This window comes from Petromyzon marinus, chromosome 5 (assembly GCF_048934315.1).
Source record: "Petromyzon marinus isolate PM22_M1 ecotype Great Lakes invasive population chromosome 5, UKy_Petmar_22M1.pri1.0, whole genome shotgun sequence".
NCBI classification, from domain to species: domain Eukaryota; kingdom Metazoa; phylum Chordata; class Hyperoartia; order Petromyzontiformes; family Petromyzontidae; genus Petromyzon; species Petromyzon marinus.
Window position 1 is genome coordinate 9,755,709 of NC_133671.1, and position 7,926 is coordinate 9,763,634.

Consider the following 7,926-nt stretch of genomic DNA (forward strand, 5'->3'; position numbering starts at 1 on the left):
TTAATGTCACAGAGGGTCACCATTAACGTCCACTTTGCAGCGGGACGGTGTGCCATGGTAATTACAGTAATCTCCCCCAGCACAAACTAATGGGCAGTTGAGCAGGAATCCAACTGTCGAATCCAAACCCAGCAGTTATCAAAACAGCGACCAACTGATTTACAAATTGTGGACAGAGTGTACAATCAAACAATTATGGTTTATTTTAAATTTGACATAACAGCAGTGCACGACGACCAAGACAATTTTTATGTAGGCATTGATTTGATAATAGCATTGCTCGAGAAAGAGGGGTGAATCCAACCCACAAATGCTATCGACTTGCCATGGTAGTAGAAAACACCAGTCTGTATAGGTGTGCCTTGCATACATATATAACACACACACACACACTGTAAAGGGCATATTGTTTTACGGGTATCACTTAACCATGCAGTTATGTCCAAGCTATGTGGAAGAAATGGGTGGAGTGGTGGTGGCTTCCTGCACTGTGCTATGACCCTGGCGACCTGATTTCGATTCCTGGCCACAGTTAACGTCATTGACGTGCAATATCTGAACCAATGCTGGGCGACATCCCCCCACCCTTCACCAAGCTGCAATGAACAGCATTACGAAGTATGTCAAACAACCCCCATGACCTACATGGCATCGAGGGCCTTCATCCAACAGTTGATTGACAAAGGACTGTAAATAATTGTTAATTAAGGTATATACATATACAGAGACCACCCCAGTTAAGCATGATATACTGTTAGGGCCAGTGATGTTAGCGAGCACCTAATACAACTTTCACAGCACCTAAAGGGTTGGTGGCACCAGCATCATGTCTGCCTAGCTGCCTTTGTCTCCCCATTGCTGATGTGAACACAATGCACCGGGCATTCATTTAGGCTAATTTGATCTAGCGGAGGTCCAGGCCAGCTTCAGGTTCCCGAAGCCAGCTGCTTGTTGAGCATCACAGTGAGGGATTGAACTTGGTTGACTGGAATTGGAAGTTTGTGCACAAACTATTGCACCACTGTGTATATGTAAACACATTCTTATAACAATACATGCTACAGTATATACACTGAGGTTTAGTGAAGAGGATGAACAATATATAAATACTGTACAAATACCAAAATATAGATTTTTGGGGGATTCTGTGGAAAGTGTTGTTAGCGAGCACCTATGAAAGCTGGTGTGGCTAGTATTAAGTCCGGACGCTTTTGTCTCCTCAGTGGTGATATTTATACACCGCACCGGGGTACTCAACTAAAGCCGAGTTGGTCGAGGGGAGGCCCAGAACTGGTTCAGATATTCACCACCGATTGTGGTAATTACTACACTACCACTCCCCCTTATTTATGTTTGTGTGTTTATAAATATAACCACAGAGACATGCAATTATGGCCAATGTGAATAATAATATGAAGGAGAGAGGAAGGGGGGTGTTAATATTAGAGCCTTCGAAATATAGCACTATGGAAACAAAAAGATAATTCCACCCGACAGGAAGACTATAGAATACACGGTACTGTACTATACATGCACACATGCCAGTCATTGAATATGTATTTGCTTTGGCACTGCACTGAACCGGCATTGTTAGTCTTGGTAGTTTCAGGTAAAAGTGGTGTTGATGATGGTACTTGTGGTGGTGTGGGTGGCCAAGTAGCTAATCAGTTGGGGAGGTAATATTGTTGGTGGCTGTGGTAGTATAGGGGTGATGCAGTGCTATTGTTGGTGGCTGTAATGGTGACATTAGTAGCAATGTTCGTGGTAGTAGCAGTATTAATGGAGGTGGTTATATGAGTGGTATGTGTGGTAAAGCTGTACATTGTGAGTGACACGCTAGGAGAAAGGGTGATGGTGGAGGGATAAGAACGCAGAAGGTGATGTTGTTGGAACGTAACTAATTAAAGACGTAGATGAAAGGGAAGGTTTTAAGCCTGGACTTCAATGAGGGATGGAGTCAGGTGAAAAGGTTTGTTGTTTATGGGAGTAGACATACGTAGTGGTAATTATATCAGTGCTGCTTGTGGTAGGGTATACAAATCATCACCCGTCAAACATCACCTCTGTTACCTCCTCCACCATTACCATCATCAACACTATCACAAGCACAATTTTATTTTACCACCACCGTTATCTTCTCCATCAGCACTGCCATAATAACCTCCGCCACCACCTTCAACGTAACAAACTCTAAAATAAATCACTCATATCACCACCCTTCATCATCACCATGTTCCTCCTCATCGTTATCAGCACCACCCCACCATTACCTTCTCCATCATCAACTTCATCACCATTTACATCCAATCCCACGATCACCGAAAACTCCATCACTGCCTTCTCCAACATCACCCTCTCATCAACTCTCTCACCACCAAATCCATAATTATGATTTCCTTTAATGCCATTATCACAACTCTCACATTATGACCATCGCCTCCTCACCCACTATCGCCAAAATACCTCAATCAATACTTCCTCAATTATCACCGCCCTGTTACCACCTGGGGCCCGACCATGATGCCTGTATATTTGGAGTTTGCATGTTCTCCCCGTGGTCGCGTGAATGTTTCTCCGGGTCCACCGGTTTTTCCCTCCACATATAGAAACATGCGTTTGGAGTATTTGGCTGCTATAAATTGCCACATGATAAGCCACGTCGTTGAGCGATCATTTGTGGTCAGGTCGTTTCTAAATAAGAGCTATATAGCTTAGTGGGCCTTACCCGGTAAAATGTTTAGTTTTAGTTTGCCATGCAAACCATCTCCCTCTCACCATCACAACTTCAACCATTACCACCGTCATCATCATCACGATGATCATAGATAGCGACCTCCAACCCCATTACATCAACCATTTCCAAGCTCATCACAACCCTCATCGCATTACCATCATCACATTATCATCACCTCTTCTATCATCACCAGAAACATCCCCATTATAATCACCTCCATATTAATGATCACTAACCCCATCATCATCATCCCCATCATTACCAAAAGTGTTCCCCTACCATCACCAATATGGTAAATCACATTCCTCACCATCATCACTATCATCGTCACCACCTCCATATCTCCCATTATTATCCCTGCTATCAACACTATCACCATCACCACAAATAGCTCTCCATTACCCCTCCACCATATTCACCATTACCCTGACAACTTAATATATGAACATCGCTTCTATTATCATCACCTTCGCATTTGCCTCATCATCATCCCATCACCAAAAAGTTCCATCATCATCCTCACCCATCATTACTCTCACATTCAACATGAAACTCCCACCACCACCAGCCCCATCATCACCATCAACCCCATCAGCTTTATTGCTCCCACACGATCCCTCCCACGATCACACCACTGTCACCATCACATTAGTATAACTTTCAGTGTCAGCATAACATCACCCATCGTCACCGACCCCATCACCTCCATTATCACCACCCCCATTTAGCACCACAATCATTATCATCACTCCCAATTTCACCATCAACCCCATCATGCAGTCATGCAAAACAACCACAATTTGTCACCATAATTGACATCATCACCTCCCGCATTAGCATCACTCCAAATACCGCCTTCACCCGCAATCATCTCCATCAACTCCCAAGCATCACCAACACCTAATCGTTATCATCACCATCACTCCCCATGATTCACAACCCAAATCATCAACATCACCTCTCTGCCTCCCATCACCCCCAAACCATCACCTCTATCATCACCTCTCCCAACATAACCATAACCCCTCTACCATCATCACCACCACCACCATCCACCCACCCACACCCCGGTCCCCGATCGCCGCCTCACCGCTCCCTCCAGGCGAAGCTTCTCCGCCGAGGGCGCTCCGAGCCGCGATGCTCCCCTCCTCGCTCCCGCCTCCATGCGGGCTCCGCACTCCCCGTCAGAGCCCTCCTCCTCCTTCTTCAAGCCGCAAGCACGATAACACCCTCTCGCTCTGCCCGAAACAAGAACAATCAGCAGCAGCAGCCGCCGCTACCACCACCACCGCAATCAACCAGCTCCACAATAGCCGTGCAAATCCAAGCAGGGCTCGACTGCCTAGGCCCGTCGGCTCCGTCTCCTTTTGGGAGCGCGGCCGCTAGTTCTTTGGGCGCAGCTTTACATCTTCGTCGAGGCTATTTGCATAATCGCTCTCTTTATCGTTTGGCGTTGTCGCTCAGTTGTTGCTGTTGTTTTTGGTTGTTGCTGGTTGTATTGTTGCCGCGCGTTGCGATCTCGCGAATCGCGCGCGGAGGAGACGCAGAGCCCGCCGCTACATTCAGCAGCCCGGGACGGCGGCTTTGGAATTCGTAGCGCGGATGCGCGCCTTTGTCAGGGCGCCCTTTGAATTACCACCACGTATGCGCATAGGGGTGACGTCACCGGTAGAATCCGCACACAACATAGGCCTTGCACCTCCCCCCCACCCCCTTTTGGCGTTGATCTTTAGAATTCGCAACACGTATTAGCATGCGATGACATCACCAACAGAATTGATAGACCTCTTAAGCGCCCTTCTGATGGGGCTCGCTAGAATCTGTAGAGCGGGTAAGTAGCTCCGTGGCCGGCCCGGATAGAATGAGTAGATCGCATAAGCAGCTTTTGTCACGGAGCTCCATTAGAATTCGTACACAGCATAAGCTGAGTTGTTACGTCAACGACGGAATCCGCAGACTGCATAGACGGCTGGCACGATGGAGATCGATAGAACGCGCCATTGTAAACGGCTCTCAGGAAAATCCCTCACAAAATCATTAACCCGGCTTTGTGAGAGAGGCTGCTGATACAAATTACAAATTCGTAGACCGCATTGGGGCGCTTGTGAAGGAAGCCGGTTGAAACCTGACAGGATACGCGCTTTTGTGAAATGTATGTGTAATTCATAGACCGCATAAGTATACGTATGACCGAGACATTGCATTTCGTAGACTATATAGGAGCGCGCGTTGGAGAGACGGGGCAGATACAATTCATTGATCGCATTGGCGTGAACCTTTGTGAACGGGCTCATAACTCATAGACTTCATAAGCACCTTGGAGACAAGGCGATCAGAATTCATAGACCATGTGAGCACCTTCAGCGATGATATCCTTGCAATTCACAAGGGCTAATGTTTCTCAAAAATTATTTAACGTCCTGAAATCTAGATTTGAAGTTTAATGTCCTTATTGTAAACTTTGGAGTGGTAGACGAAGCATGGGAGCACTATTACATGGCAGGGTCGTGAGAGATGGCTTGGGCAAGGTTTTTATTTATTTATCCAGCAGTAGATTGATCATGACTGAAAATCCAAGATAAAATTATGGAAAGCCTGAGTTCTCAATATGTTTTTTCAAGAGGCCTTCTTGAATGTTTATATATACAGACTATATTTTTCATTTGAAATGAAACATTCCCTATACAAATACTCAAATTCCATTACATACAGTGAGGGAAAAAGTATTTGATCCCCTGCTGATTTTGTACGTTTGCCCACTGACAAAGAAATGATCAGTCTATAATTGTAATGGTAGGTTTATTTGGACAGTGAGAGAGAATAACAACAACAAAATCCAGAAAAACGCATGTCAAAAATGTTATAAATTGATTTGCATTTTAATAAGGGAAATAAGTATTCGACCCCCTATCAATCAGAAAGATTTCTGGCTCCCAGGTGTCTTTTATACAGGTAACGAGCTGAGATTAGCAGCACACTCTTAAAGGGAGTGCTCCTAATCTCAGTTTGTTACCTGTATAAAAGACACCTGTCCACAGAAGCAATAAATCAATCAGATTCCAAACTCTCCACCGTGGCCAAGACCAAAGAGCTCTCCAAGGATGTCAGGGACAAGATTGTAGACCTACACAATGCTAGAATGGGCTACAAGACCATTGTCAAGCAGCTTGGTGAGAAGGTGACAACAGTTGGTGCGATTATTCGCAAATGGAAGAAACACAAAAGAACTGTCAATCTCCCTCGGCCTGGGGCTCCATGCAAAATCTCACCTCGTGGAGTTGCAATTATCATGAGAACGGTGAGGAATCAGCCCAGAACTACACGGGAGGATCTTGTCAATGATCTCAAGGCAGCTGGGACCATAGTCACCAAGAAAACAATTGGTAACACACTACGCCGTGAAGGACTGAAATCCTGCAGCGCCCGCAAGGTCCCCCTGCTCAAGAAAGCACATATACATGCCCGTCTGAAGTTTGCCAATGAACATCTGAATGATTCAGAGGACAACTGGGTGAAAGTGTTGTGGTCAGATGATACCAAAATCGAGCTCTTTGGCATAAACTCAACTCGCCGTGTTTGTAGGAGGAGGAATGCTGCCTATGACCCCAAGAACACCATCCCCACCGTCAAACATGGAGGTGGAAACAGTATGCTTTGGGGGTGTTTTTCTGCTAAGGGGACAGGACAACTTCACCGCATCAAAGGGACGATGGACGGGGCCATGTACCGTCAAATCTTGGGTGAGAACCTCCTTCCCTCAGCCAGGGCATTGAAAATGGGTCGTGGATGGGTATTCCCGCATGACAATGACCCAAAACACACGGCCAAGGCAACAAAGGAGTGGCTCAAGAAGAAGCACATTAAGGTCCTGGAGTGGCCTAGCCAGTCTCCAAATCTTAATCCCATATAAAATCTGTGGAGGGAGCTGAAGGTTCGAGTTGCCAAATGTCAGCATCGAAACCTTAATGACTTGGAGAAGATCTGCAAAGAGGAGTAGGACAAAATCTCTCCTGAGATGTGTGCAAACCTGGTGGCCAACTACAAGAAACATCTGACCTCTGTGATTGCCAACAAGGGTTTTGCCACCAAGTACTAAGTCATGTTTTGCAGAGGGGTCAAATACTTATTTCCCTCATTAAAATGCAAATCAATTTATAACATTTTTGACGTGCGTTTTTCTGGATTTTTTTGTTGTTATTCTGTCTCTCACTGTTCAAATAAAACTACCATTAAAATTATAGACTGATCATTTATTTGTCAGTGGGCAAACGTACAAAATCAGCAGGGGATCAAATACTTTTTTCCCTCACTGTACATAGTCTGGCGACAACCTACTTGCTGTACCGCCTATTGAAGCTCCCTTGAGGTTTACGTCAAAGGATGTTCATATCGGCTGAGCGATATGTTGCATAAATCTACGTGAACACTGCCTTGAACAGGGGCAAGTACTGTTAGCGAGCCCCTATGAAGGCCGGCAGGGCACACGAGTGGACGGGTGACCACCACCACCACCACCCGGCCACCTTTGTCTCCCAACAGCTGATACACATCGCACCAGGTGCTCATTTAAGGCCAAGTCTACCCCCGTAATAAAGGTTTTTTTTGGGGGGGGTTAGGTCGCGTAAATATCAATGCGTGGTTATGTTACGTGATCTAACCCCCCCCCCCCATACATAAAAAAACATGTTTTATTACGAATAACATTGGTCGCGAAAGTCTACTTTTTAAAAAAACCCCACAAGTTATGTATTGTTTCTCGGGCGGGGAATCGAACTCCGGTTCACCGGGTTCGTAAGCTCAGCGCATCAGCGGTCACCACGCAGACACGGAGGAGGAGGAGGAGGCAGGGGGGGCCCGCTGCAGTGATGGTGCAGTGATAGTGCAGTGATGGCGCAGTGATAGTGTAGTGATAGTGCAGTGATAGTGTAGTGATGGTGCAGTGATGGCGCAGTGATGTTGCAGTGATGGTGCAGTGATGGTGCAGTGATGTTGCAGTGATAGTGCAGTGATGTTGCAGTGATGGTGCAGTGATGGCGCAGTGATAGTGCAGTGATGGTGCAGTGATGGTGCAGTGATAGTGCAGTGATGGTGCAGTGATGGTGCAGTGATGGTGCAGTGATGGTGCAGTGATGGTGCAGTGATGGTGCAGTGATAGTGCAGTGATGGTGCAGTGATGGTGCAGTGATAGTGCA

At 46.1% G+C, this 7,926-nt stretch overlaps 1 protein-coding gene across 1 annotated transcript in view; it reads right to left on the minus strand.

The window, feature by feature from the left end:
* The window catches only part of LOC116939035 (uncharacterized), a 37,349-nt gene extending 32,968 nt beyond the window's left edge, over positions 1-4,381 (minus strand). The window contains exon 1 of the mRNA XM_032946910.2: positions 3,825-4,381. The gene's annotated coding sequence lies outside the window, so the exon portion shown is untranslated. The remainder of the gene's footprint in view (positions 1-3,824) is intronic.
* Between the last annotated feature and the right edge of the window lie 3,545 nt (positions 4,382-7,926).